Source organism: Scyliorhinus canicula, unplaced genomic scaffold (assembly GCF_902713615.1).
Source record: "Scyliorhinus canicula unplaced genomic scaffold, sScyCan1.1, whole genome shotgun sequence".
NCBI lineage: Eukaryota > Metazoa > Chordata > Chondrichthyes > Carcharhiniformes > Scyliorhinidae > Scyliorhinus > Scyliorhinus canicula.
The window spans coordinates 4,987,424-4,997,593 of record NW_024055500.1 but is presented as its reverse complement, the minus strand read 5'-3'; positions in this window follow the sequence as shown (position 1 = coordinate 4,997,593).

The following is a 10,170-nucleotide window of genomic DNA, read 5'->3' as shown; positions in this document are numbered from 1 at the left end:
GAAACCAGGCAAATCTTTTGATAGCTTTGTTTGATAAGGTTCCCCATGGTCAGCCCATGAAGAAAGTAAGGAGGTGTGGGATAGAGGGAAATTTGGCCAATTAGATAAGTAACTGGCTCTCACATAGAAGACAGAGGGTGGTGGTGGATGGAAAATTTTCAGACTGGAGCCCAGTTACCAGCGGTGTACCACAGGGATCAGTGCTCGGTCCTCTGCTACTTGTGATTTTTATCAATGACTTGGAGGGAGGGGGCTGAAGGGAGGGTCAGTAAATTTGATGTAAACTCATGTTACGGGACGAGGGCTAGGGGAGTAGCCGTATTGTTTAGCAAGAAGACGAGGTTCCCTGTGAGAAGGACGGTTACAGATTCAGGGCGGGGGGGGGGGGGGGGTACATCATGGTCAGCTGTGTCCGAGGTGGGGCACCGGTAGTGCTGGTTAACGTGTACGCTCCCAACTGGGACGACACGGAGTTTATAAAAAAGACCGTGGGGGGAAACCCCACCGTAGCGACGGACCGACTGATCATGGGGAGGAGGGGGCCTTAACTGTGCATGGGACCCTCTGACGGTCGATCGAAACCTTAGAATGGGGAAAATGACAAACCTGGGAAGAGAACTGGGGGCGTTGACCGAGCGGCAAATAAGGAAACCTTCCTGTCTCTGACGACACGTCACCGAAGAAGAAACACGCGAAGATAAGACTCTCCAACGAGTGTCAAAATGCACACGGGGGTGGCCCAAAGTAACTTGTCAAACTACCGAAACGTAATGAGAGAACGAAGCAGTCAATGGATTCCTGCTCAGGGAAATAATGTTCAATTCTGGCCGCCACACTACCAGAAGGATGTGGAGGCTTTAGAGAGGGTGCAGAAGAGATTTACCAGGATGTTGCCTGGTATGGAGGGCATTAGCTATGAGGAGCGGTTGAATAAACTCGGTTTGTTCTCACTGGAACGACGGAGGTTGAGGGGCGACCTGATAGAGGTCTACAAAATTATGAGGGGCATAGACAGGGTGGATCGTCAGAGGCTTTTCCCCAGGGTAAAGGGGTCAATTACTAGGGGGCATAGGTTTAAGGTGCGAGGGGCAAGGTTTAGAGGAGATGTACGAGGCAAGTTTTTTTACACAGAGGGTAGTGGGTGCCTGGAACTCGCTGCCGGAGGAGGGGGTGGGAGCAGGGACGATAGTGACGTTTAAGGGGCATCTTGACAAATACATGAATAGGATGGGGATAGAGGGATACGGACCCAGGAAGTGGAGAAGATTTTAGTTTAGACGGGCAGCATGGTCGGCACGGGCTTGGAGGGCCGAAGGGCCTGTTCCTGTGCTGTACTTATCTTTGTTCTCTGTTGAATACCCTGTCATAACACCTCTTTACGGTAAGGGTGACGGGGATGGGAAGTCCGCGAAGTGGCCGGGAATAAACCATGACGTTGGTTGTCTCGTCGGCCATTGTGAAACGTGTCAGAAGATCCACGAACAGAAGGAGGTGCTGACTATGCACAAAATCGTCACACCTCCCATGGTCGAAAGTAGGCCTTAGTCTGCTTTTCGTCCAAGGCGGCAAAATATTTGTTTGTCATCGGTTACTTTTCGAGCTATCCGGAGCTAATCAAGCTACCCAACTCAAGCTCGAAGGCAATCGTCAGGAAGGAGAGATTTGTGAGGCATCCGATTCTCCGTCATGACGATGGATCGTGTTTTCACCGTGTCCCCTCCAGCCCAATTCGTCCACGGTCCAACAGAACGGCACGGAAGGGAGTACACAGAACAGAACAGCACAGAACAGGCCCTTCGGCCCTCCATGTTGTGCCGAGCCTTGTCCGAAACCAAGATCAAGCTCTCCCACTCCCTGTCATTCTGGTGTGCTCCATGTGCCTATCCAATAACCGCTTGGAAGTTCCTAAAGTGTCCGACTCCACTATCACTGCAGGCAGTTCATTCCACACCCTAACCACTCTCTGAGTAAAGAACCTACCTCGGACATCCCTCCTATATCTCCCACCCCGAACCTTATAGTTATGCCCCCTTGTAACAGCTACATCCACCCGAGGAAATAGTCTCTGAACGTCCACTCCCCCTCATCATCTTATAAACCTCTATTAAGTCGCCTCTCATCCTCCTCCGCTCCAAAGAGAAAAGCCCTAGCTCCCTCAACCTTTCCTCATAAGACCTACCCTCCAATCCAGGCAGCATCCTGGGAAATCTCTTTTGCACCCTTTCCAATGCTTCCACATCCTTCCGATAATGAGGTGACAGGTCGACAAGAAACACGATTGGGATTGCAACAGCGACCCGAGCTTAGCTTAGTTAAGCGACAGCACTTGACACGGGACGAAACGAGGGCAGCACCATAGCGTAGTGGTTAGCACTATGGCTTCACAGCTCCAGGGTCCCAGGTTCGATTCCCGGCTTGGGTCACTGTCTGTGCGGAGTCTGCACGTCCTCCCCCGTGTCTGCGTGGGTTTCCTCCGGGTGCTCCGGTTTCCTCCCACAGTCCAAAGATGTGCGGGTTAGGTGGATTGGCCGTGCTAAATTGCCCCTTAGTGTCCAAAATTGCCCTTAGTGTTGGGTGGGGTTACTGGGTTATGGGGATAGGGTGGTGTGGGCTTGGGTCAGGTGCTCTTTCCAAGGGCCGGTGTAGACAATGGGCCGAATGGCCTCCTTCTGCACTGTAAATTCTATGAAATCTTACCAGCACAGTCGAAAGATCCGTACAACATCCCCGTGTCTAACTCCAGCCAATCCTGACACTTACGATACTAAACAAATAATCAAGCAGAACAAACGGAAACAGCGACGTTACTACGACACGACAGCGAAGGATGTATCATCGCTAGAGTGAGGGGCTATCGTATGGGTAGAACTTCCAAGAGGCTGGTGGAGCGTGGCACATGTAATTCGCCAGGCAGCTCCGCATTCATTTATCGGCTCAACGGAAGAGGGTTCAATCTGAAGAGGAAGTCTCAGAGCGCTTCGTAACGTGAAGACAACTCAACACGCATTTCCACATCTAACGCTAGACACGGAGCGACTCAAGGCACCTCCGACAGCCCAACAGCAAGATGTCTCCAGCACAAATTACAACGAGAGGAACAAACACAACTGGTGGATTGGCCGTGCGAAATTGCCCTTCGTGTCCAAAACGGTTAGGAGGTGTTACTGGGTGAGGGCTGAAGTGGGTCGGTGCAGACTCGATGGGCTGAATGGCCTCCTTCTGCACTGTATGTTCTCTGTTCTAACTGAGAAGACCCAAACATCGCAAAAAGAAAGCGGACAGACTCAATTCGTGAACATAAAAAGAATTGCTAACTTCTGGACCAGAACAAAGAAATGTACAGCACAGGAACAGGCCCTTCGGCCCTCCAAGCCCGTGCCGACCATGCTGCCCGTCTAAACTAAAATCTACACTTCCTGGGTCCGTATCCCTCTATTCCCATCCTATTCATGTATTTGTCAAGATGCCCCTTAAACGTCACTATCGTCCCGGCTTCCACCACCTCCTCCGGCAGCGAGTTCCAGGCACCCACTACCCTCTGTGTAAAAAAACTTGCCTCGTACATCTCCTCTAAACCTTGCCCCTCGTACCTTAAACCTATGCCCCCTAGTAATTGACCCCCCTACCCTGGGGAAAAGCCTCTGACGATCCACTCTGTCTATGTCCCTCATAATTTTGTAGACCTCTATCAGGTCGCCCCTCAACCTCCGTCGTTCCAGTGAGAACAAACCGAGTTTATTCAACCGCTCCTCATAGCTAATGCCCTCCATACCAGGCAACATCCTGGTAAATCTCTTCTGCACCCTCTCTAAAGCCTCCACATCCTTCTGGTAGTGTGGCGACCAGAATTGAACACTATACTCCAAGTGTGGCCTAACTAAGGTTCTATACAGCTGCAACATGACTTGCCAATTCTTATACTCAATGCCCCGGCCAATGAAGGCAAGCATGCCGTATGCCTACTTGACTACCTTCTCCACCTGTGTTGCCCCATCCCATCACCCTCAAACCCTCCCAACATTTTGAACACAAAAGAGCAATGAAAAGAATCAGCATTAATTTATACATTCCAAACCCCCACTCCCCCATAATGTTCGATGTCAACCCATTGTGAGCAGTTTTGAGCCCCGTATCTAAGGAAGGACGTGCTGGGGCCTTGGAAAGGGTCCAGAGGGAGATGCACAAGAATGATCCCTGGAATGAAGAGCTTGTCGTATGAGGAATGGTTGAGGACTCTGGGTCTGTACTCATTGGAGTCTAGAAGGATGAGGGGGGAGATCTTATTGAAACTTCCAGGATACTGCGAGGCCTGGATAGAGTGGATGTGGAGAGGATGTTTCCACTTGTGGGAAAAACTAGAAGCAGAGGATTCACCATCTCAGACTGAAGGGACGATCCTTTAAAACAGAGATGATTGGATTGGATTGGATTGGATTTGTTTATTGTCACGTGTACCGAGGTACAGTGAAAAGTATTTTTCTGCGAGCAGCTCAACAGATCATTAAGTACATGGGAAGTAAAGCGAATACAAGAAAATACATAATAGGGCAACACAAGGTACACAATGTAACTACATAAGCCGGCATCGGATGAAGCATACAGGGTGTAGTGTTAATGAGGTCAGTCCATAAGAGGGTCGTTTAGGAGTCTGGTGACAGTGGGGAAGAAGCTGTTTTTGAGTCTGTTCGTGCGTGTTCTCAGACTTCTGTATCTCCTGCCCGATGGAAGAAGTTGGAAGAGTGATTAAGCCGGGTGGGAGGGGGTCTTTGATTATGCTGCCCGCTTTCCCCAGGCAGTGGGAGGTGTAGATGGAGTCGATGGATGGGAGGCAGGTTCGTGTGATGGACTGGGCCGTGTTCACGACTCTCTGAAGTTCCTTGCGGTCCTGGGCCGAGCAGTTGCCATACCAGGCTGTGATGCAGCCTGATAGGATGCTTTCTATGGTGCATCTGTAAAAGTTGGTAAGGGTTAATGTGGACATGCCGAATTTCCTGAGGAAGTATAGGCGCTGTTGTGCTTTCTTGGTGATAGCGTCGACGTGAGTGGACCAGGACAGATTGTTGGAGATGTGCATCCCTAGGAATTTGAAACTGCTAACCATCTCCACCTCGGCCCCGTTGATGCTGACAGGGGTGTGTACAGTACTTTGCTTCCTGAAGTCGATGACCAGCTCTTTAGTTTTGCTGGCATTGAGGGAGTGATTGTTGTCATTACACCACTCCACTAGGTTCTCTATCTCCCTCCTGTATTCAGACTCGTCGTTATTCGAGATCCGGCCCACTATGGTCGGATCGTCAGCAAACTTGTAGATGGAGTCGAACCAAGTTTTGCGACGCAGTCGTGTGTGTACAGGGTGTTAAGGGATCAGGAGAAATTTCTTCAGCCAGAGGGTGGTGAATCTGTGGAACTCTTTGCCGCAGAAGGCTGTGGAGACCAAATCACTGAGTGTCTTTAAGACAGAGATAGATGGGTTCTTGATGAATAGGGGGAGCAGGGGTTATAGGGAGAAGGTAGGAGAATGGGGATGAGAAAATATCAGCCATGATTGAATGGCGGAGCAGACTCGATGGGCCGAGTGGCCTAATTCTGCTCCTGTGTCTTCTGGTCTAATCCGTGAAAACGCACCATGAACAAGGCCCAGGAGTTGTCGAACCTCTCCACCCTCCCCCTCAACTCGAACTTTACTTTCTCGAGCGTTGAGAACTCCAGCAGATCCCCTCGACAGGTCGAGTCACAGGGTGGAGAAGCTGACCACCCCGACGGAAACTACCTTCAGGCGATCAGCGTGGCGAAGGCTGAGGCATCTGCCTCCCCGCCCGCTTGCAACCCCGGCCGATCCGACACCCCAGCTTCTCGGGGACCCGGTTCAAGTCTCGCGTGCGCCATCTTCGAGATTACCGTGACCTCCCTCCAATACCCCTCCAGATTTGGGCAGGACCAAAACACCTGAACACGAAATACCCCGCAACGTTCGCAAACATCCTCCACCCCCTCAAAGAGTTGCCCGTGTGAGATGCGCCCTCTACAGCACTGATGGAACCATCAATTCGCCAGACACGTGTTTCCGATATGAATCTAGGCTTTAATCGACTTACGACAGAGCCAGCCTGTTACCCGTTGATGACCTCTCAGTGAACTGCAGGCTGACTCTGGACAGGGGTATTTATACATCAGCACTAGGGGGAGGAGTCATGGGCGGAGCCAAGGGTGGAGCCCTGTACAAGCTCCTGAGCATTCCCAGAGCTACTCCCCCTAGTGGTCGGATAACGCTACTGCGCTTACAAAGACATAGTGTGAATTATCACATTACATTCACCACAAGCACCTTCAGCTGCATCGGCCCCAACCTCGCACCCCAAGTTGACGCGTTCACCCTCTGTAGCACCTCACACCACAACCCCTCCTCCATGCCCTCCCCCAACTCTTCCTCCCACTTTGCCTTCATCCCCTCCAGCGGCATCTTATCCTCTCCCAGAATTACCCCATAAATCGGCGACACCTCCTCCCCTCTCCAGCTTTCTCCCCCAGCTCCTCCAACTTCGCAAACCGGCCTCCCAGAAACAACTCCTTGTGTGGTAGTCACCACTGATGTATATATTGTATTTCGAGGATGTCGGTGTAGGTGTTTTGCGGTAAGGCCCCTGTACTACAGGTTAGGCGGGTAGTTCCCTGCCTGCTGGCTCCGCCCAGTAGGCGGAGTATAAAGATGTGTGCTCCCCGTACAGCAGCCATTTCACCAGCTGCTGCAGGAGGCCACACATCCTAGTGTAATAAAGCCTCAATTGCATCCATCTCTCGTCTTTGTGTAACTGATCGTGCATCACCTTGAATATCCTAGATCCTCTGGCTCTCCCCCCCCCGCCCACACACACACACACACACACACACAAACGCCATGATCGTTTTGTCTATCCCTTGGCAATAGGCCTTGGCGATGAAGATCGGTTATGGATCCGAAGAGGAATTGGAGTACGTTTTTTTTAAATTTAGATTACCCAATTATTTTTCCCAATTAAGGGGCAATTTAGCGTGGCCAATCCACCTACTCTGCACTTTTTTGGGTTGTGGGGGCGAAACCCACGCAGACACGGGGAGAACGTGCAAACTCCACACGGACAGTGACCCAGAGCCAGGATCGAACCTGGGACCTCAGCGCCGTGAGGCGGTTGTGCTAACCACTAGGCCACCGTGCTGCCCTGGAGTACGTTTATTTTGATCGTCCACATTCTCCCCGCCAAGGACAGGGGAGGCACGGCAGCGCAGTGGTTAGCACTGCTGCCTCACAGCGCCAGGGTTCTGTGGTGGTATGACTAGGGGGGTTATGGAACCTGTAGAACCGTACTGCTATTGGTGCAGACGACTCGCTGCACATTGGCCCAGGCAAGTCAGGTGCCTCTCTGCCAATTGGCTGAGGCTCGTCATGTGACTACCCGCCGATTGGCTGAGAGGATGGTAGCTCCGCCTACGAGGCGGGGTATAAGGACCCGTACCATGCGCCAGTCGGCCTTTCTCTGTAAGCCTACTGCCGGGCACACATCTAGTGTATTAAAGCCTGTTGTTTGGAACCTCTTCACGACTCGGGTCCAATTGATGGTGCATCAGGTTCCAGGTTCGATTCCCCGCTGGGTCACTGTCTGTGCGGAGTCTGCACGTCCTCCCCGTGTCTGTGTGGGTTTCCTCCGGGTGCTCCGGTTTCCTCCCACAGTCCAAAGATGTGCGGGTCAGGTGGATTGGCCGTGATAAATTGCCCTCAGTGACCAAAAAGGATAGGAGGGGTTACTGGGTTACGGGGATAGGGTGGAAGTGAGGGCTTAAGTGGGTCAGTGCAGACTCGATGGGCCGAATGGGGCGAATGGCCTCCTTCTGCACTGTCTGTTCTCAGTTCTAAGAATGCCTCGCTCTTGCCGGAGTTGCTGAGGATGGAGAAGGTCAAGTTGGTCTTGAGGGGGGGTTGGTAGATGGGTTCACCCGGAGGCGGGAGCCGTTGACTTCTTTAGGGATGAGTGAGGGGGTCGGCAAAGGAAGGGTTTGTCAACTGGTTAAAATGGTGAGGACGGGACGGGAGGAGGGGGCGGTATAGGGGGTGATGAGGTAGGGACGGGAGGAGGGGGCGGTATTGGGGGTGATGAGGGTGGGACGGGAGGAGGGGGGGTATTGGGGGTGACGAGGGCCGGACAGGAGGAGGGGGCGGTATTGGGGGTGACGAGGGCCGGACGGGAGGAGGGGTTGGTATTGGGGGAGGCGAGGGTGGGACGGGAGGAGGGGGCGGTATTGGGGGTGATGAGGGTGGGACGGGAGGAGGGGGGGGTATTGGGGGAGACGAGGTACGGACGGGAGGAGGGGGCGGTATTGGGGGTGACGAGGGTGGGACGGGAGGAGGGGGTATTGGGGGTGACGAGGGCCGGACAGGAGGAGGGGGCGGTATTGGGGGTGACGAGGGTGGGACGGGGGGGGGGGGGGTGGGGGGGGGGGGGGGGGGGGGGGGGGGGGGGCGGTATTGGGGGTGACGAGGGCCGGACAGGAGGAGGGGGCGGTATTGGGGGTGACGAGGGCCGGACGGGAGGAGGGGGGGTATTGGGGGAGACGAGGGAGGGACGGAAGGAGGGGGCGGTATTGGGGGTGACGAGGGCTGGACGGGAGGAGGGGGCGGTATTGGGGGTGACGGGGAAGGGAGGAGGGGGCGGTATTGGGGGTAACGAGGGCCAGACGGGAGGAGGGGGGCGGTATTGGGGAGACGAGGTACGGACGGGGGGAGGGGCGGTATTGGGGGTGACGAGGGTGGAACGGGAGGAGGGGCGGTATTGGGGGTGAGGAGGGTGGGACGGGAGGAGGGGGCGGTATTGGGGGTGACGAGGTACGGACGGGAGGAGGGGCGGTATTGGGGGTGACGAGGGTGGAACGGGAGGAGGGGGCGGTATTGGGGGAGACGAGGTACGGACGGGAGGAGGGGGCGGTATAGGGGGTGACGAGGGTGGGACGGGAGGAGGGGGCGGTATTGGGGGTGACGAGGTACGGATGGGAGGAGGGGGCGGTATTGGGGGTGACGAGGGCCGGACGGGAGGAGGGGGGTATTGGGGGTGACGGGGACAGGAGGAGGGGGCGGTATTGGGGGTGACGGGGACGGGAGGAGGGGGGGTATTGGGGGTGACGAGGGCCGGACGGGAGGAGGGGGCGGTATTGGGGGTGACGAGGGTGGGACGGGAGGAGGGGGGTATTGGGGGAGACGAGGGGGGGACGGGGGGGAGGGGGGCGATATTGGGGGAGACGAGGGTGGGACGGGAGGAGGGGGGGTATTGGGGGAGACGAGGGCGGGACAGGGGGAGGGGGCGGTATTGGGGGTGATGGGGACGGGAGGAGGGGGGGTATTGGGGGTGAGGAGGGGGGGACGGGAGGAGGGGGCGGTACTGGGGGTGATGAGGGCCGGACGGGAGGAGGGGGCGGTATTGGGGGTGACGAGGGTGGGATGGGAGGAGGGTGGGTATTGGGGGAGATGAGGGCGGGACAGGGGGAGGGGGCGGTATTGGGGGTGATGGGGACGGGAGGAGGGGTTGTATTGGGGGTGAGGAGGGGGGGACGGGAGGAGGGGGCGGTATTGGGGGTGAGGAGGGGGGGACAGGAGGAGGGGGCGGTATTGGGGGTGAGGAGGGGGGGATGGGAGGAGTGGGGTATTGGGGGTGAGGAGGGAGGGACGTGAGGAGGGGGCGGTATTGGGGGTGACGGGGTACGGACGGGAGGAGGGGGGCGGTATTGGGGGGTAACGAGGGCCGGACGGGGGGAGGGGGGTATTGGGGGTGACGAGGGTGGGACGGGAGGAGGGGGCGGTATTGGGGGTGACGAGGACGGGATGGGGGGAGGGGCCGGTATTGGGGGTGAGGAGGGGGGGACGGGAGGAGGGGGCGGTATTGGGGGAGACGAGGATGGGACGGGAGGAGGGGGGTATAGGGGGTGACGAGGGTGGGACGGGAGGAGTGGTCCGTATTGGGGGTAACGAGGGCCGGACGGGAGGAGGGGGGTATTGGGGGTGACGAGGTATGGATGGGAGGAGGGGGCGGTATTGGGGGTGAGGAGTGGGGGACGGGAGGAGGGGGCGGTATTGGGGGTGAAGAGGTACGGACGGGAGGAGGGGGGGTATTGGGGGTGACGAGGTACGGACGGGAGGAGGAGGGGGTA